This window comes from Colius striatus, chromosome 11 (genome assembly GCF_028858725.1).
Source record: "Colius striatus isolate bColStr4 chromosome 11, bColStr4.1.hap1, whole genome shotgun sequence".
Classification (NCBI taxonomy): domain Eukaryota; kingdom Metazoa; phylum Chordata; class Aves; order Coliiformes; family Coliidae; genus Colius; species Colius striatus.
In genome coordinates, this window is record NC_084769.1 from 14317534 (window position 1) to 14339155 (window position 21622).

The 21622-nt window shown below is 40.8% G+C and overlaps 1 protein-coding gene across 1 annotated transcript in view; it reads right to left on the bottom strand.

Annotated features, from left to right (window-relative positions):
* The window catches only part of PTPN4 (protein tyrosine phosphatase non-receptor type 4), a 109994-nt gene extending 99064 nt beyond the window's left edge, over nt 1-10930 (bottom strand). Inside the window, exon 1 of the mRNA XM_062004540.1 lies at nt 10813-10930. The gene's annotated coding sequence lies outside the window, so the exon portion shown is untranslated. The remainder of the gene's footprint in view (nt 1-10812) is intronic.
* Between the last annotated feature and the right edge of the window lie 10692 nt (nt 10931-21622).

Here is a 21622-nt window from a genome sequence, read left to right on the forward strand (position 1 = left end):
CATCTGTTTTTCTAAAGCTTCTAGTGTGCTGAAAAAACCTCCATCGAGATCATCTCACTTTCCGTAACCCATCTAAAAACTTGAGGATTAAAAGGACTGATACAGATGAGACAACCCGAGGTGTAAGCAAATACTTCCAAGACAGGCCTGTGCTATCATAGGTTGGTTACTTTTACGGTGGTTAAATGCAGGAAACTGAGCATTTTGGAGGAGAGGATATGCTTTCCACTGTATGAGTAGAAAAGACAAAAATTAACCCAACAACTTCATTCTGTAAAGATTTCTTTTATATTTTCATTACGATACAGGAACAGGAAATTATGCTTAACATTTGGTTGACCTTTGAGGAGAAATTACCAGTGAGTATTTCACTGCCAATCTTTGCACATAGCTGAACAGGCAAATTAACACGAATAAGGCTTCACAAAAAAGATAAAAATTACACTGTTTTGGAATGGAGAACGTAAATACATCATTTTCAAATGAAACTGTCAAACATCTTGTTGTGGTGGTAAAACCCAAATCACTATGCAAAATGATAATACATGAAAAGTCAATTGTATGTTTCTAATAATAAATGCTCTTGTGGCTTTTGAAGTCACAAAAAAACTCTTGGCTGAATTGAAGCATTGATTTCTGTAGTTATTTATGTGCAGTTCCTATTAGAATTCTATTGAATTCCTTGAATGGTGAATGGAAGTGCTTTTGAAAACACACACAAAAACTGTTAAACAAGGGATAAAATAAATGGAAAGCATGGTGTTGCCAAAAAAAGTTTCAAAAAGTCAACAGAACATTGCAACATTTTTTTTTAAGTGTAAGCATGTATGACGCTGTTTGGCAGAAATAAACTAAGTCTAATACAAAACCAATTCACAAAGTACATTTCTCTGGGACTCCTGAAAAGCAGGGATAGTGATATTTGCTTCTCAAATATTATTTCAAAAAACTCTTGGGATGCACTTCAAATGTTCCATAGAACATGTATTTATTGTTTGCTCATTTTTTAAATGTTACCACTTGATCCTTTTGTCCACTTCAAACCAACACAAAGATATTTCACTTAGCATGTTTACAGATAGATCTGATGTGTACAATATACTTTAATTACATTACAGATACAAAACAGACACACTTCTGAAGAGCTAATTCCCTACTGATTTTAGGCCACATTAGTTGAAATAACTATTACATTATAAACAGTCTCTGCAAGTGCCAGAAGTGCATTGAAAGCTGAAGATCTGGGTCCCTAACACCCTCATTCATAAACATTCATTCATTTTTAAGCCATTCTTAACACACTTTTAAGCATCTGCAAGGCAACTGGATATCCCACCAACACTATGAGGAGAAGAGTCTGTTATGGGACAAGGATTCCTACCTCAACTTCAGAAACATAAGGTCTTCTAAGCGCAACTCGTTTTCTATCAATTGCACATAGCAAAGTGGGCTTCAAGCTTTGGAGACTACAAGAAGAATAATGCTAATTTATGTTAGTAATAGTCAACTTTTAAAAAACTTTTTACTTAACACAAAGAATATGCTTCACATCACAGATGCAATAAAGGACCACTATAAAACACATCTCTTCCTTTTCAGACTTTTGCTTTGAAGTCTGACAATGGGTTACGTTTTAATGTTAAATGTTATGAAAATAAGGACATTCATATACTGCCAAAAGAAAAAGTTTCACTGGGGCTTTTTCTGAGTATTAATTACAGTCATTTAAGTCTAGAAAGCAGGTTTTTAGCTATAGCAGAAAATAACAGCATTAAGAAGTTTACCTTCAGAACTTCTGCATCAGCCTATCTTTATTTTCATTTTGCTTGCTGAAGAGCAATAATGTTTTCTCATAGAGAGTGGAAAGTAATGAACACTTCTGAAAAAAAAACCACCTCATCATAGAGTGCTCTTCTCCTTAATGACTTAAGTAATCAGTAATTTATTTTAAAAGCAATTTAAAATTATTATAATAGCACTACCTGGTATACATAAGGATTATTTTTTTTCTATTTCATTCATTTACTCATAGCACAGTAATTCTGGTGAACTATGGCAACTACTCCAATTTTGGAGAATCAAGTGCTAATTTGCAGTTACATATTTTAGCTCCTGACATGCTGCTGTGACTTGCTGTCACACACTGCCCTCAGAAGAGGGATGGATCTCTGGTGATATAACAATCTCAGCTTATTGTATACAACTGCTAGAGTACAGACAATTGTCATGGTACGCCAGGTGCAGTTGAATACAAAATGCATTCAGAATTAATATGAAAGACTTCAGTGGAAAATGCCTTTTGCAGATACCAGAGTAACTACACTAATTTCCCAGAACAGTTAGAATTAATCTATTTGGAAGATATGGGGGGGGGGGGGGGGGGGGGAAGTGCTATAAAAAGGTGGTCTGAAAAATGCTTACATTAATTCAACTTAGAAACCAGAGACATGACAAAGGAGTTGCTTTATTGGCAAGGTAAACTCCATTCAAAGGTAGCTAAATGTTAGCTAAAGTTTCACATGTTAATCAGGTTTCTCCTTCAAGCTACTCTCACATACATTTCATTAATATAATTCCTACAAAGCACTTTTATTTCTGTTTTCTCAGGACTGTGTATGTTTCCTCAGTGCTAAACATGTTATTATCTACATCGCACTTATTCAGAGAGGGAAGCTTTTTATGAAAATTCCACTGCAGAAAACATCTAGCCATAATGAGCTGCACATAGAGCTTTCCTCTAAAAGGAGGGAAAACATATGTAACAGAGAGGGGAAGCAGCACCAGGATCATAAAGAAGAGGCAATGCCTCTGCTGCTAACTACAACCAAGTCTTTTAATTGCTTACTTCAGTTTTATTAAATAGCTAACAGCTATCTAGAGAATTTCCAATCTTTCATTTAATTAATCTCAAGAATGAAGTTCTCCTGTAGGAATTTCCTCTTAGGGGACTTTGTCAGATGTTAATTTTCCGTCTATTTTTGAGTCTTCTACAGAGGAATTCTAAGTATAACTGTATATATCCATAGTGGCTACAGTAAGAAACTGAGTCACGAGTATCTCCCCTAGCCTTTTAAGTCAAATGTTTTTGAAAGCAGAGATATTTTAATTGACATATTTATTATGTCTGTTATTTGATTCAATAAAATTTACTTAACTACTGAAAAATTTAACAATAATCCAGTTTCTGCAAGCACTGGGACTGTGCAAAGTGAAAAAAATGCTTTTCAAAAAGAACCCAAAGTGCATCCGCTGCATTTTGCCCCTCCCCAGACACACACCCCAAGTCACTTCCCTCAGCAGATCCAAAAGCTGTAGAACAAATAACACAAATCTATACCAGAAGCCAACTGAAAAGACAGTATCATCAATGCCTTAAGGCTCTAAAGAAATAGCAAATCTATTAAGTGAAGATGCCAAAATAAAAGGTAAGCAGATCACACCACACAGGAAACAAAGGGAAAATGAATAAGCTTTCCCAAAGATCTACAAAATGAAATTATTTCCTTAGTCCCAAATATGAATATCTGAAAGTTTAAAATGTTGAGGCCACTTTCAAATGGAGTGGTGTATGAATTTGACTCACATGGCCTACTTTAATATACCATAAAATGAAAATTGAAGTAAAATATTAATTAGTAAAGGGTTAAAAAAAGATTTTAAAAGGGTAAAAACACTTACCACCATTAACTTTCTGTCCCTCCTTACCTAGTTGCACGTGGAGGAGTGAGCTTGAGAAGACATGCTAGAAGCAGGACTAGAAGCACCTGTATTAACACTATACTGAAACATCTACAACAGTACTCTAATTCCAGCTCACAGAAAACAAGCAAGACAAAAAAAATATTCAAATAATCTGGAGGGCTGGCCCCATAATATAGCCGACTGATCTATTTGTTCCATTGCAATGCCACTTCTGTATTTCAGTTTCCACCTCCTGTAGTTGCATGTACCAAAGTTATTTCAGAAGCTTCCCATGAGTTCATGAGATTTGTGGATAAAAAATAAAACAAAAAAAACATTCACTTTTCCTTTTTAATTATGTTTTCCAAAACCTTGTGTGTTATATAATCATTGCAGGACAACTGCCTTTTTCCTCTTTCCCCTCTCCTCCATCCAAACTTACAACAAAGGCAATACACCCCTTTAGTTTTAGAAGCAGACACATTTTAATGTTTCAAACCCCTTTTTCATTGGCATTATACCTGGAAAGGTCCTTCCAAACACTAGATTTAAAGAGACCAGCTCCACAGAAAGCAGGTGCATCGGGATGAACTAAACAGGATGCAGTATCTTCTTACAGAGTCAACACAAGACTAAAACATAGTGAGGAATTACTTGCAGATTAGGATTCCCAAGGCTCACCCATAGCCTCATTTGCACTCAAGTACTAAAAACAGACCGTGGCATCAATAGTAACACCAGACTGCCTCCCAAAAAAAACCCCAAGAACCTCTTCCAAGGAAAGTCTTAATAGCAGCTCACAGTTTGGAGGTTACAGGCCACAGTGATTTAGAACTCAAATGACAAGTTCTATCAAATGTTATTTTTAAGAAGACAAACTCAATGATACATGCCCCTTCTCCCGAAGTATATCTTTTCTAAATAAGAGCACTATATAAACTCAGTAAAACATTTTAAGAACAGTACTGAAGCTATATGCAGTTTAGAGACACAATACAAAGCTAGTACATGCAGCGCATATACACAGTCCTTATAGGGAAATAAACAGCTTAAAATGTAACACATCACTGGCCATCAGCACTGGTCATCTTTAACTTTATTCACACATCAAAAGACAAAAATATGTCTCAAGACTCTTTCAGATGACACTAAAAGCTTGTTGCAAGTATAAAGACACATAAATACAAAGTGACATACGTTAATTGTAACTCTCTCCAAACCAAATTTTTCATGGAAAGTCTGCAAGTTTTTTCCCCCAAACAGTTTTGAATTCACTGACAAGGTTAGTGGAAATAAAGCCCCACAGTTTTACTATGTGATTTTCCTCCTAAATTATATTGCCTTTGTTTTTAAGCAAGCACATTGAATAAAAGTTGAAAGATCTGGTAAACATCTTTTTCTGTCCAAAGAGAAATAAATATATTTTTAATTCTTTTTTAATTTGTTCAAATCAATTAGAAGATGTTTAAGCTACAATGAAGATGTTTCTCACCTTCCAACTATTTGACATGGCTTAGGAAAATAAAAGGCTATAAGCATCATCAAGAAATGTTGTGCTAATCTGGTAGTTCAGAGAACATTAACAGTAATAACTGTTTTTCCACGGACTAGTGTATTTATACACTACTCTTACTGAAAAGGTGATCATTCGTCTACCTAAAAGGACAGAAGAACTAAAAACATTTCTATTTCTATTCAACTTCATAGTTGGTTCAGTGTTGCATCTCTATTGGCACAGACAAGATGGAGTACAAGTTTCTGGTATGCCACACTTGAATTTCTTCTTCTAAAACCACAGCTTTTCAGCGCATCAAATCCACTTGCTTGACTCTTTTCCAAATACCACCTTCCACTGCAAAAAACACAGGAATCTTGCTTGTTAACCTTCCTCTAAGACAAAGTATGTTAGCACATCTCTCTCAGACAAAGGAACCATAGCAGGCTCTCATCTTTTACCAGCTGCTGCTTTGGTTTACATGGAGACTTATCTGCTGCAGATACAGTTTCAATTTCTGATTTAAAACCTGACTGATGATGAAAAAAAAAAAAAAAAAAAGACTTACCTATGAAAAATTTTCTCATTTTTCACATAATTTTCATTGCACTCAATAGGCACCTTCAGTGCAACACTAAGATGTCTCTCATTTATGTCTTTTGCAACAGACATGGAACGCTGTTTGGAGGGGTTTTTTGTAAGGTATAGAGATGTTGGTACACAAATCTAATAAACTGATCAGAGGACTCAAGAAAAGCTAAAGTACTGTGTGAAATGTTACTATCCTTTTAGAGACAGCATCGCTTTAACTCAAATTTAATTAACAGCATAAAACAAAATCAATTTATATCATTACTCCTGACAAATACCAATAGAGAACTTGCATCTAAATCAGTTTTCATAAACTAATTTTTAAAATTATCAAACAAAATAATATCATCAGATGAAACTAAGGCCTCCCAACTAGAACATCATCCCCCAGAAAGCATCAGTTAGAAAAAGGTTTTCAGCATCTAATACCAGATATTTAGCAACTTTTAAATTAAAGTATAAATCCGCGATGGACAAGAGAACTGAATACAACCTCCTTCTATCTAATCTACACCATTCTAATAAAATAAAAAAAATTCCAAGTGTGAAAATGTTAATCTCTAGCAGCACTACATCTGATTTGGGCTTTTGGTCATGCAGAATAATTGTCATTCTCTCAGCTGGTTACACTGCAGAAGATAAGGAACAGCCAGAGAGGCAATGTAAGAACACACATGCCATAGGAAGTGGATTATCCATTATTGTCTCTTAAATGTTACCCATGGCCTGAAAACTCTCAAGTGGCAACTACACTTCATTCCCCAATCAGAAATGTTTCCCAGAGCATTCTTCATCACAGAGTGTAAGCACATCTAATTAAAAGACTGTTTATTTTTAAATGGATATTAGCCATTTCCCCCTTCCTCATGTAACTGTAGAGATGGCAGTATCTCAAACCACACAAATGGAGTTGTATTTATCATCCAACAGAGGTCTTATAACTTGTCCAAGAAGTAATTGCAGTGCAAGACAAAGAAGTGTGCCAAGAGAGGTTCTATTGCATCACCCTACCATGTCTTTTTTGGAGGTGCCTAAGCTGAGAAAGGAGAAGTTGGTTTGAGTCTCACATTTCAAACAAGAATTCACCTCGATATGCTCATCTGATCTACCTGAGTAACTATGTCACTATCAGTTGTAATATTCTGTAACACACACTGGAACACTGTGTACACAACCAGCACAGACATTAGTATGCTGTAACACAGACCTCCATAAAACAAACATATTCTTGCAATTTACACCTGGACATCTAATCCTGTCATGTCAACACATCAATAAAACTTCTGTGAACATATAAACTGCTATAAATTTGAAGTAATTTATTTAGTAAGTGACAAACAGCAATAGTTTTCTAATAAATTCTGAAATTCTCCAAAGAAAGAATGGAGTTTTTGAACATGTGCCTGCAGACACGTACTTCTTTAACATACCAGAAAAAACATCCATAATATTGAAAAAAAAAAGAAATTAAAGGCTTTCAAAAGCCTACATAAAACTATTTTTGTGCAAATTCAGTGTATTACAAGTTCTCAAGGAAAAACAGCCTCTGCTCCCAAACAAGTACATGTGAACAGCTGGCCCAGATGGCAAAGACCTGTTGTTGTATTACCAGGCCACTGCTCAGCAATTTTGGTTTTTTCTCCTGCTCAGGTCATTCTACCCTCTTTTTCTTCCATCTTCCTTCTTTCCACTACAAACAATCCTGTACTATATGCACACACAAACCATTTTTACAGTTGTTTAGGCTGGAGCACAATGAAATCCATGAGAATTTTGTCTGGCCATTTTATGAAAAGTGACAGCACCAGAGTGAAAGTGCATATTTTTAAACAAACAAACAAACAAAAAAAGGCACAGTCAACCATCTGCTGAAAGATTCTCTTGTTTTACCATTTTTATAATTGGTGAGAACGGGAGTGAGGTGACACAAAAACAGGACGGAAAGGCATGGGACTCATGTGATCCTGTACCAAATTTAAACCCCAACTGGGGGGGTGCAGACAGGGACAACACCACAACATATATATAACACAAGACAGAATCATGATGCATCACAGGATCTAGCTAATGGTAGTATGAAGACATAAGATGACAGATAACACAAACATGCTATTCAACAATTGAAGAAAAATAATCTAACATTGACTTCAAGAACCAAAAAAAAAAATCACTCATGTGCCTGCTATTTAATTAAGTTCCAATCTTTTGAAAAGTTAAGAGAATTTTTAATCCACCATAACTTTCAGAAGACACTTTACAAAACCCATTTACCTTGTCCAAAGTTCTAAACTGCCACAAGCAAGCCATTCTATCTTTGCTTCTCACATACAGGCTAGCTTACAGGACTAAATGAACAATCCTGAGTATCTTCCCCTTCGGAATATTCAAACTTGTAACTTCCACTTGGTTCTCTAGAACACGCTTGTAGATACACACTCATTATATGTGAGCATAAATCAATGCACAGAATTTCCACATACGTTTAACAAAACATTCATAAAATAACCCACCAAGGATAACAAGACTCCAGTGAGATGGAACCCCCAAATGTTGATCAGAATCTTTCAGCAGTACCAAGTTACAACATCAAAGTAGTGTTAAAACCCTCACTTTTTCACAAGATAATCAAGCCACACACTATTGTATTAGGCTGTTACTCTGGGCACCAGCCCCACAGCAATCTGTGAACACAGACTACGACATGACACAAACACAAAGGTTAACAACAAAACAGAGAACATTCACACAGCAAATACTCATGATAAACATCGGCCTAGTGTCCACAGACTATATGTTTGAGCTCCAGTTCCCACATCAAGTTTCATGTAGGTGGATCCCTCTGCCCCAAACAGGGGTCACTGCAGGATCTGAGCCAAAATGATGGGTGTTAACTTACTGTATATTCCAAATATGCTACTGGCAATGACATGTAAATAGTACTACATGAATTCTGTTAATTAAGGGAGAGCTCATCCACTCCAGAGAGTAATTAACATCACACGTAAGCTTACAGGACTTTGCTTTTACTCATGTTTTACAAATGTAACTGCTAAAATGAAATTAATTCCAGTCACAGAAAATCAGAATAGGTTTAACTCTCCTGCTGCGACAGTGTAAGTAAATCCAACCCTGAAAGTGTTTTTCACAAGAATTTTTAATCAATACTGCTATATACAAGATAGATTAGACATTAGCAGGACAACAGAATAGTAAAGCATGGCAACAGACAATATATTTAATGGAAAATTTTACTGAAGAAGAAAGAAACATCAAACTAAACACAAAGTAGGTGAACCTGATTCCAAATAACTGCAAACAAAGGCAAATGTACCAAAAGGTATAATATTAACATATTTCTGCTTTTGAGGAAAATGAAATTGTATTATTTCAATGTTTACTCTAACTTTAAAACAAAGTTACAAATAAACTCACAAACATTAACTAAAAATACACATAGACTGTAATGACAACAAAATTATCTCAAAAAAAAAAAATCAGACCAACAATTGCATTTCTGAGTTTATAAAGCATAAACCTGCCTGGGAAATGAACAGACACACGTGTACTTATCTGTAAGCTTATCACCCAGAATCATGTTTTATCAACATGGTGCAAGCCAGAGTCATACCAATATGTAAAAACAACTTTTTAGGTCAGTGAAGCAAGAAACCCTTTGTCAAGAAAATGGCATCCATAAGATTACAATACAGAAAATTTTATGTTTAGGCAATGATCTGGAAAACTTCCCTACAATATGCATATCTAATAAGAAAACAGTTTTACTGATTCTAATCTAACTCCTTCTTGTGTTCCTGCAATGCTCATTTACGACGTGACAAGCTCATAAACGTCTCCATATGCGTGAACACACCAGTGGCTTCCAACATTACTGGGCAGTTATTTTGCCAGTAACAAGCAGGCAAACGTGCACTCACAAAACCCCCTTACCATTCAGCACAGAGTTTGGCTCAGCGCTAGAGAAATGCCCCGTGGGTGAGAAAATGCATGAGCATACTGTAGCCTAATAATTATTCTTTAGCTGAGATCCATTAGCACTTCTGTAACAAACGAATCACATAAATATTTTCTATCTCAGGCTTTAAAACATTGTTAACAGCCTGGCCACGCTGAAGTCCTAGAAGGGTGTAAGTAGCAGTACAAAGTTCATTCACACGTATTTTGCATCTGAACGACATACATTCTTTGAACAGGCAAGCAGTGGGAACACTTCACCTACACCGGCAGCTGCCTAGTTCAGCAACCAGCTCTCGGAGATTTTTGAAAGGAAGACGACCTTATTCCTCTTCCAGCTAGTGCTGCAACAGTATATACGAGTTCACCCATCACCAGGTACACTAAAAGCCGCTGTCGCGTATAGACACACGCGATTATACAAGTCTTCTGCTTGAGGGAGATACTAAAAATGTACCAGAGGAATGCAACGACAGCACTCAAACCCATTTTCCCTGCCCATAACCAGGGCAACGTGCACATGTGCCTAGAAAGCGCAGGAACGCAAACTTTCATATTAAATATACAAAAAAAATTTAAATAAACCCGTCTGGGGCTTTGAACTGAGTTTACCACATTTTACAGACCTCAACCTGCCCCCGCCGCCCTCGGCCCAGCCGCCCGTTCCTCCAAAGGCTGTTTACGAGCCCCCTCGCGGGCCGGCGGTCAGTTTCATATAACGCTCCCCCCGCCCCCAACCCCTTCACCAGATCGGAGCTGAATCGCCTTTCTTTTCGGAGAAGGCAACAGAAGGGGCACCCACATGCACCACTGCACCTCCCGCCCCGCTCTCCACCAAAAGGGCTCCCGGCAGAGCCGCTCTCCGCCAGGAGCGACCTGTGCGCGAAGTTGCAGCGAGGGTGAGCGCGGCTGAGCGGGGAGCGCCGGCGCCTCGGCCCCCACTGCCGGCGCGGGAGTGTGTGTGTGTGGGGGGGGGGGGTGTCACAGCACAGGAATGCTCAGCGCAGTCCCCCCCTTTCCCGCTGCCGCCCGTCGTCCCCCCTCCAGCACGGAGACCCCGGCAGCCGCCTTACCTTCATATAACAGCCACGTCCTTCCAGATGGAGCGGGGAGCGGAGACGGTGGAGGGAAGAGGCGCGGGGGCTGCGCTCGCCGCTGCCGCCCCGCGACCCCCCGCGCGCGCGCACGGGCACGCGCCGCAGACGCTGGGGCGCGCGCGCACCACCGCGCGCGCGGGAGCGCCGCTCGCTGCCTTCAGTTGCCCCGCAGCGACCGCCCGAGCCGCAGCCTCGGGAGCAGCGATAGCAGCCGCCCCCCGCCCAGCCGCAGCGGCGAGGACCACATCGTACTGCGGCGGCTGGACCGAAGGACCAGGAGGGGGAAGAGCTGCAGGGGGGAGGAAGGGACGGGGAAGCCCGGGAGGGGAAGGCGGCGGCCCCCCCTTCCCCCTCCGGCCTCTCCTTCCCCCCTCTCCTCACAGCAGCCGGCCAGAAGGGGCGACGAGGCGGGAACCGGGGCGCGAGCAGGCAGTGCAGCGCCGAGCGGCGCGGGGGCCGCAGCTCCACCTCACGGGGCGCGGCGCCGCCTCACACGCACCGGCAGCCACCCCGCGCGCAGCCCCGGCCGGGAGGCAGAGGGGAGCGGGGAGGGGAGAAGCGGCGGGGCGCTGCAGAGGCGCCCTCCCTGCTGGCGACTGAGCGAGTGTCTGTGGAGGAGAAGGGGGAGGAACAGCAGCCTCCTCCCCTCATAGCCGCCCTCCCGCCTCATGCGGGCAGCACTGGCAGCATAGCAACCAACATGGCGGCTGCGCAGTCACCGACGGCGGAGGGGAGGGGGAACGGGAGCCGAGCGGCAACACTCGCGAGAGTCGAAAGGGAAGTGGGCGGTGTGCTAGATTTGTGATTGGTCCAGCTGCCTGTCCGTTACCATGGGGGCGGGACTGAGAGTTCGTCCAGCGGCCTGATTGGTTGGACCTGCCATCAATCAAGGGGGCGGTGCTACACATCCGTCCGTGAGCGGGGATTGGTTACCTGGTAGTGGCTGCGGCGCCCCTCAGGGAGCTGAGCTGGTTCACTCTGGGCGGCTGCTCCCGCCGGTTCCCGTTCCCTCGGGGGCCGGAGGACGTTCTTGAGGGAGGCTGTGGCTGTGGGAGCCCTGGGCTCGTCTTCTCACTCCCGCTCCCGCCACGGGACGTTAATCCAAAGGGAAACCCCTCGGGCCTCCGGCGCGCCTGGGGGCATCCCATCGGGCATCCCCTCGCTTCAGGGATGGGGCTGGCAACGGCAGGGTGTAACCGCAGCCTTCTCGGCTATCTGTGCCCGCGCCCCTGACCGGGGGCGGGTGGAGGAGGGAAGAGGTGAAACCTCTGCACCTTCCGATGCAGCCCAGGAGCCCTCCTGGCAGTGTTTGCGGGGTGGGCGCCTCCGTGGAGGCAAGGGCAGCATCCGGAGCTGGAGTGCTGACAGGGACACGGGAGTGTAATGAGAAACAGAGCTGAGGAGGCATTTAACAAGGGTGGTAAGCTACCGCACACCTGAACGGTAGCAATACTGTACATCGGGAACATGGAGCTACCTGGTGCCTCTCAGTTTTACGGGGCTTGCAGCTAGCTTGAGTGCAACTGCCTGGTCCGGGCATTAAGGCTGATGCATAGTCAAAATCCCTACAGTGGGAGGAAATGAGCCGTAGAGGGGGAATGGGACAGTCTTAGTGGTGTAATGTCCAGCCAGCCTCACCCTGGGAATGTCCTAGAGAGTCATTTCTGCCTGTTGGGTCCTTGCCAGAGTTCTCCAAGGTAGGAGGCATATTGTACCTCTTGGCCACATGTGGCCTATGGGAAGGTTGGCTTTGCAAAGCTTAGTTTACACAGTTGAGTGCGTTCGTGTATTTGTATGTTAAACGATTTGGCTAAAAATGTCTTTAATGTCCATCTATTAAAATACATCTTCTCACAACAAGCTCTTTGCCAAATAACAAACACTTGGAATATACCGTTGGGAATGAGTTCTTGGATTTCACAATTAGATTCCTAACCATAGCAAGATGCATAATAATACTAATGGAGTTTGCATGTACTTTTCTAATTAGGAAGTTTCTAAAATCACATTCTTTTGATGTTTGGAAACCTGTACTTTTCCAGCATAAATTGTCCTTGTGCTACTTTTGTTCTTCTGCATAAATAGACCTTCCCTCTTAACAGTATTTAACCCCAATTATTTTTAAGAAAGCAGTTATACCCCTTTCATTTTACTAGACTAAATAATCCAAGCTCTTTTAGCCCGTCTCCATTTTCCTGAGTAAGTGTTAGGACACACAGGATTGTCCAGTTGACTCCTTTCAGGACTAAGTTGAATCAGATTGGAAGACAGGATTTGGGAAAGGCAGTCAAGCAGGAATTTCAGATAATGCACAATCTCTGGAGCACTTTTGTATAACAGACTTCTTAATGATTATGACTTGAAAATTCTCAAAATTGCTGTTAAGTAAACTTTATTAATGGAAGTCTAGAAATAAGTTTGAAATGGGAACGTTTCCCCTGTATTGAACAGTTCCTGGGCTGATGATTTCATAAAGCCCCAAAATAACACGCAGTGTATCAGTAATGTCCTTATTGTGTCTGTGTTATATGTCAGTATATAACTACATGTCCATAGTTTTATTGACAAACTGATTGTGCTTCACCTAGAGGTATCCAATAACTGTGTTTCTGAGCTTCTACCAGCCTAACAAATAAGACATATTCTTCTGTGAATTAAAGGAATCCTTAGCTGCAGAGCTCTTCTTGGTTTCCTGATAATTCTCTTTCAAGCCACGGCAAATTTATACACAAATTGCATATATAGGTTTTAATCCATTTGCATATAAGCTTCAAAGCCTGCCTCTCACATTTTCTTACAATTTTCTTGTAGCTGGTGTAAGTCAAACATACAGTTGCTGTTATTTGAGAATAACAATACTTAATACATTACTTTTTACAGAGTGTGTAACAGAGAAGCAATCCAAACCACCCATTGTCACTGGAGAACTACACAACATTTGTTTGGCAAATATAACCATAAGCTGTTAGGGAAGCTTTGATAATCTCATACAAAATTGGTTACACATACAAAATATTAAAGGCTGGACGTTCCAAAGTTATTTTCTCTCAATACAGAATTATTGCTGTTATTTGTTGTTCTCAGAAAGCTTGATTCAAAACCCTAAGTAGAGTGGAAGATTCCCACCACATGCAAAGTACTTCAGGTGAGGTCCACGTTGCACTAGCGCTAAATGTTTTAAAAATAGATCTTGAGACAAAGTTCTTCAGCTCATGCTCTTCCACCGTCGATGGAGCAAAACTGCACTGCATGATATTTTTGTGCAGACCTTATAATGTAGAGTTAGGCACAGAACATAGTTTTGCAGAGTTGCAGAATTCTGTGTTAGCACCCTGCTCAATCACTTCCCAAAATTATGAATGAGAGAGAGAAAGCAAATTGAGCTGTGACTGTTATTATTTACTAGAAAGAGAACATATTCTTTTCACATGTAAAAAGTGCATTCAGCTCGCTTCCCTTTCAGTAGGGGCTCTTTCATATAAGAGCAAGTTTTGGGCTACAGTCTGCCTGCCTTTACGCAATGAAAGCTGCCTTCTGCATAGGCACTTCACGCGGCAAGAGAGTTTTCAAACCAATGCTTGGGGTAACGTATCTGTGCTGCTGATGATGCATTTTGAGGAGGGTACGTTATCTCATGACTAGCAACATCCTACTAGGAAAATGCCAGTATCTTAAACCATTTAGTACAAGTTGAACCTCACAGCTCTCATATAAACGTAGGAAAACAAACAAAAGCTTCTCCTTTAGTAGATCTGTGGTATCTGTTTGTGCCAACAACCTTATTACTCATGCAAGACCTGCCAACCAAGCTGTGATAATTTATGTGAGAGAAATGTATATTAAAAATGTGAATGGGATTTTAAACCTCTTGCTGAAATACCATGCAAACTGCCTTGTTGCCACGATGACATACTTAAACACTGCATTAAAGTAATTCAAGATGAATGACTCTCACCACAGGTGCAGTTTAGTTGGGAAAGGAGCAGGAAACAAGGCACTTAATCTTAACACTGAGATCAAGCATAACGTAGGTTTAATCACAGGTACATTTTCTATGAAGTGAGGTCCTGATTCAGCAGAGACCTTGTACGTGCTTTGCTCATGGAAACTTCAGGGGCACAGACACAGCCTTGAAGTGAGATCAGCCCAGCCCCGCTGGAGCATGCCACTGATCAGTATGAAGAGCAGGCAAGCTTGTGCTTGCACAGGGCTCTGGGATCACAGTTAAAATGTAGCATCAACATGAAGACTGGGAGTGCTTGTTCAGCAGTGTTCCGGATAAGCTATGGGGACAGAAGCATTTCACTGTTCAGGTCAAGCTCTAACTTTTCCCTTCAGGTTGTGCGATAGCTTGTGCAATAGGGCTGTACAATACTAGCTGTTAAAAGATTGTGAAATAATGATTTGTGTTAATAAGCTTGCTGCAGCTGTTGTCCAGCTTGGAGGCTGTCTGGATTTCTCTTAAAAATATATTTAGAAGATAACCCTCTAGGAATATCTTGAGAATGAAAGCTGATGGAAACATTACAAAGATTCACAGGACCACATTTTGCCAGGTCCTTTTTTCTCCAGCCAGTCTTCAACAAACTCCTTTGCCTTTAACACACTTCAAAATACCACAAGGCTGCATTTTTAGATACCCTCCACAAACACCCGAGCCTTTTGTGAGTGCCATCTGTGCATTCACTTGTGGACTACTGTGATTTTCTGCTTCTGTCCAAAAGGGGAATTGCATAAACTCTGACAAGTTAAATATGAAACCATAATAATGCAGGCCAAAAAAATATTTTGAAGTATAAAAACTTTTCCAAATATACTAAGAACAGAAGATCTGCCAGAGGACACGAGGAGCTAGCAGGCAACAGAGGTATAACAGAAGCATTCAAGGTAACCACAGGAGAAAAGCTAAGAATTTTTTGTCTACTGCTGTTCTTTACAGCAGATTTTGAGATGATTGCCACAAGAAAGCCTGTTTTAGGGTCACAGTCAGAAAAAAGCATTCACGAAACTTAGTATGTATGGTTTTGGGGCCCATCAGTAAATTGTACAGTATCTGCTTGCCAGGACAACATGTTTCTCACTCCAGGGTTCTAAAGGAACTTGGATCTGATATTGCCAAACTGTTAACTATACTTAGTAATTTATGGTTTGGAGTAAACTCCATCCTGGAGGAATAGAAAGTGATATTCCAATTTTTAGAATAGACTTCAGGGAAAAGCTAGAAACGACAGACCAGTCAGCCTAACACATGGCTCATCACCATGTAATGGGAAGAGATGGAAACTGCAAATCTGGTAGTGCTTTAAAAATGTCAGCAATGTCAGCAAATATTGATAAAGAAGAGCTGGTTTACATAGGCTTTGTGTAAACACTGGAGTCTTTCGCAGCCATAATCCAGCTCCCTGTGGGAAGAAGACCAAGTACGTACTGTCTTCTGCTGTCTCCTGCCTCCTCTCCTCTTCCCAGCCCACCATTACTTTCAGCTTGATTTCCACAGAAGGGAGATCCACATGTATGGGATAGAGGGAGACATTGTGTGTTTTGGGTATCTCCCCAGTCGACACGGTAAGAGGACTGTAGACATGACATGAACATTATTTAATGTTCAGGCTAGATGAAGCAATTGTGTACAGCATATGCAGATTTTCCCAAACATTTTTACAAAGCACAAGAAGGCAGCTCCTTTTGTGAGTAGTCACTTCTTTGAAAGGAAGATGGATGGGTAAATGATCGTTAGGAAGGGAGTAACCAGTGAGAGTCCAGAGAGATCTGTGCTTTAAAACACATTCACTAGAGGTGAGGGAAACAGAATTGAACAGTGTGATGGTGATGTTTCCCCTGTGTTTCACAGTTAATCAGGAAAACCAAGACTTAGGGCATAAAACAAGCAGAAAAATCATGATAGAGACTGAGCAGGTGATAAAATAGCAGCTAAAATGCAATGATTACAGATGTCCATGAGAAGAAAACAAAAAAAACTCTACCTGTGCAATATAGTGGGGTCTGAGTTAGTCCATATCAGTCAGCAAAGATATTTTGGAGTCACTGTAGAGTTTTCTGAAATTGTTATCTCAGTTATCAGAGCAGAAGTTAGGATTGATAAAGAAGAGGACGGAAAAACAAATATAAAACATGTTATTGTGTAAATCCTCAGCAAGCATGTTCTTTCCTTTAATACAACACAAAATTCTGCTTATAACACCTTGCCATGCATCTTAAACATCAGAATAACGTATGAAAATACACCAAAAAAGAGTGACTGGATTGAGCAGAAGGATGGATTGCCTTCTAAGAAAGACAGATCAAGTACTCTAGGAGTACCTGGAAAACAGATGGCAAATGGCAGACATAATATGGGTATCAAAAACCTCATCTGACATGGGAAAGGAGAACAGGGAGCAATTACTCATTTCTTATGAGAACTAGGATGAATCTAATAATATTTTCTTTCAGATGGAAGGGTAAAACAAACAAAAGGAAGTACTATTTAAACAACATCTGCTTAATTCGAGTAATTCACTGTCATGAGGCATTTTAGATGCCAAAAATACTAAGGTCTGCAAGAAATCACTAGACAAATTAATGGATGAACAAGCTGCTTTGCAGAGAGATGGACAGAGCCTCCAATTCTGATTGCAGAGTGCCAGAAATGGAGACAGTAAATAGGAGACATAAAGCTGTAAGTACTCCATCCTTATATTTCTACTACAGGCATCTGCAGGGGGGCAGGTTATCTGAACCTTTGGGGTGACTCAGTTCAGTCTGTCTTATATCATGACTGCATGAGAAAGACATCTATCTGAGACATTTTCTTTCCTATCCTGTGGGTACTGAACATGAGAAATCCTGATAATATATTTTAATGAATTAAACATCTAATAAACATTTTTAGAACCCTAAAAGAGATTTGATCAATGTTTTGAGATGAGTTCCATAGAGAACCTATTTTAGGCGAACCAGTGGCATAGATATGAAGCCAAAAAGTGACCATTTAGTAAGACCTCCACTTTGACTTAGCCCAAAGAACCTCACCCAGTAATTTCTGCAGCAAGCCTATAACTTTGGTTTGAGCTATGTTGCATGTTTTAAAATAGTTTTTGCCTTTTCTAGGTCCATCATTAAGCAACCCAGCACTAAGAACTGCCACCAAAGCCTTCTGGTTTTGCAACTTGTCAGAATGTTTCAGGATTACTTGAGAGGAAAGAAAGATGCAAAAAGCAAGGGAGTACCGTTGGGCTCAATTTGTAAGGAATTAGTTCAATTCTGCTGTTATTTCTATAGTGATAAGAAAATTCCAATCAATATTTTGAAATGAGTGGCTCAGGCATACAGGTTCCAGCTCTGTGGGCTTTCAGAGCTTTTTTTCCCTAACTTTACATTTGCCTGTATCTGGCTGAACTGTAGGTAACTTTCAGGAAAGTAGACAGTTTTCTTTCCAAGCAAGAAGTCAGATAGCAGTGATTCTAATAAGGATTTGTGTGCACAGGCTGCTGCATTTTGTACTCAATGCTATTTCTATTTTTGTTGCTAAGATCTCCACTTCTGACTGAAGGCCATGGCATTTTTACTCTCTAAGGTGACACAGCCTATGTAGATAAGCAATACATATTCCACACATACACATTCTCTGTAAAGAAGTTGGTTTTTTTGGTCTTGTTTCTTTCATGTGCAAGGCAAGCAGTGGAAGGGGCTTTCAGATGGGCAGTTTTCATATTTCAGGTCTGTTTTAAGGAAAACATGATGAAACCCTTTGAAAAACACAAACACATATTCAAAAAAGGAGAAGAAAATGGCTGCTCTGTCATCCCTTCCCATTTTGTCGCTGAGGATTTAGAAAAATACAGCAGTGTTTGGTTACTTTGGCCTTTCACAAGCTTTTCCACAAAAGTTTGCACAGAACTACTCACTCATTTGAAAAACAGAGGAGACCATATGTCACCTCTCACTGCTTCACAGTTTCACAGTTGAGGCTTTGAGGTCGACATTGTCTGCCAACAGCAGGCATCAGCAAAAGACTTTTCCCCCACTGGTAAGCCATAGCCAGAAATGCAACTCCAGTCCTAAAAACAATGTTATTCATTGCAGTATAACATGATGTATTTCAAATTAAATGTTCTTACAAGTATCTCTAAAGAGAAAAATAAGAGTGTTTATTGTCTCTTGTGTTTTTTTCCTTGCATTAAACATCTACTTGGGTGTGCAGTGCAGTACAGAAAACTGCCAAATTTGACCTTTCCTAAGAAAAAGACAAAGGATTGCACAGCAGCAACTCAGCTAAACAAAACATATGTGCAAATTACTTCCTGGTACACCCACACTCTGGCCTCCCTGAAAAGTAATTAAAATTGTCAAGAGACGTTTTTGACCAATTAAGGTCTTCTAGGAACTGTACAAGTTGTTCTGAATTCTTGATTCATAGAACGTTCACTTTCTGGCTTCCTGAAGTAGTCGCAAAGTTCATGTTCTAAATAGCAGAAATTATTAGAAAGCCTGGGTTGATTGTGTAGAAATCAGACAGATTAATTACAATAAAAAGCATCAACATTTACACGAAATTCACCTCACTGCATTTTCTAATAAGGTAAAACAATGCTTTTGAGATCAAGACTGCAAAGAGGTTGTAAGTGTTCGTTGTTATTTAAAAATGCATGTGCCTTAAAATCAGTATGGCTGGAGCATACCAGGTAACATCCAGCAAAGAGAAGAGGACTAGAGAGCCCATGGAAGCTTTCAAACTGTTTAGCTGATGTTACGTGGATAGAGCCCTGAAAAGATGTTTTCACAGACACAATGTTGGCTTCTGGGTTATCTGGGACATGGAAGAGCAGAGACACCCATGAAGGGTGAGTTGTCAGCTCTGTGCAGTGGAGTCTGCGCTGAATATAATAAAGCATTGTGTTGCATTTATGTCGGTGTTCTACCTGCAGCTTTCTTACTCAACCACAATGGGCCACACGCTGAGGACAGCATGGCTCAGTGCTTCATCTCTCTGGTGACACTACCACCAAAGCTACCAATTAGCTGCAGGTTTAATGGGGCTTTTATCTGATCTATAGCAGGTTTGTAATGTTCCCCACAGCTCATGAAATTTACTTGTTATCTAAGAATCTTAGCTTTCATTTACTTCTGTTATAAGCTACTGATGAGAATGATAATGACAATGTTTCTAGTCATAGTAGTTGCTGGGACTTGGAAATATGAAAGCTGATAAAGCCAGAAAATAAACAGAATGCAAATTAAAATACAACTATGTTTTGTATTTTGTAATCTCAGCAACAAACTCTCTTTTGAATGCTTGGCTTTACCAATAGTGTTGCTACTGATACTCCCAAGTCATTTATACAACCATGGAAAGTGTGCATAAAGTAATTCCTCTCCACTTAAAAATCTGGAACGCACCCCCTCCAGCTCCAGGCTCTGTCACTTGTGGGACTGCTGAGAGAGTTTTTCATTGGTGTTTGCTGCACTTTCTTAAGTTCTCAGGGAACAGGGTAGCTATCCTGAATCCAGTGGGCTTTTATTCTGGCATCACCAAATGGGACCTCCAACAGATCAGAGAAACAGGAAAACGTCAGGCAACGAAGGGCAGGACTGAGATTAGGATAGAGCTAAAAGGCACTTCCAGAGGCACTCGGCAGCCCCACTGCTTGCAGGCAGCACTTCAGCTGTACTCTTTGCACCAAGACAGGAAAATGAGAATCTCCCCACTCTACACCTTGGGGTTGGCTAATAGGGACAAAGGAGTAAACAGAGCTGAATATGTCTCTGTCTTGCTTAGAAGGTTTAGTGAGTACAAGCACAGAATGGATAGCCCTTGAGTTTTATGATACATACTAGTAAGTGCCACCAGGCTCATGCAAATGCTTCTGTAATTGCTTGATACAGCATGTGGAAACATATGGAGTCCCCCTGAATTGCAAAGAAATTGTGTCTCAGATAACTTTAGAACAATCACAATAATCTCTAGAAGTACTCTTAATGAGGGACATACTTACCCTCTACTTTGCCCAAGGCAGCACATTTCCATGCCATATCATGAAGAACTGCTTCTGCAACCCCATCATTAATTTCATAGCTGTCTCCCTCCTCCAACAGTAGTGCTTTTGGAGGACTCTCCACTATGAACAATGCCTAGAGGCAAATTCTGGTGTATAGATTTGTGCTTCTTTGTTCACCTCCTCATAAAATACAAAAGACATTGTTCATGTGAAAAAGTCCCAATAAAGTTTGAAGAAATGTAACTCTCAGCTTTCTTTGCTGTTGTTAAATAGTTACACAGAGGACTCCATTTTTTCAAGACCTGCTGAGATTTGATATGTTTCAAAAGCTAAGCCCTCGAATCCCAGATTAAATCTGCAGAAAGGCAGCAGGAACAATTCCTGCTTTGCTTGCACATTCACAAGTTCCCTGAACCCCGTGAGCTCCAGCTCCTCCGCAGGTCCAGGACTAATCCCGAGCCAAGTCCCCTCTGAGCCAGATCTGGCTGCTGGGTTTCCAGTGCAACCGGCCGCTGCAGTAACACCGACATCATTTGGGTTGTGCAGGGGCTGAGTCAGGACAGAATCTGGGGAACTGTAGCTCTGGCTCTGTAGTTAGACTGAAGACAGCGTTAGCATGAATGGAAGAGATGCAAAATTGACTGTAAGCCAGGACAGAAACACTACTGCGGGAGTGAGGGCAAATTGAAACTAAGTAAGGAAGTTGCTGAAGGACAATTTGTCTTCATAGCAATTGTGTACTTCAGACACAAAGACCTTCCTGAGCTGAATTCAAGCCAGCGATGCCA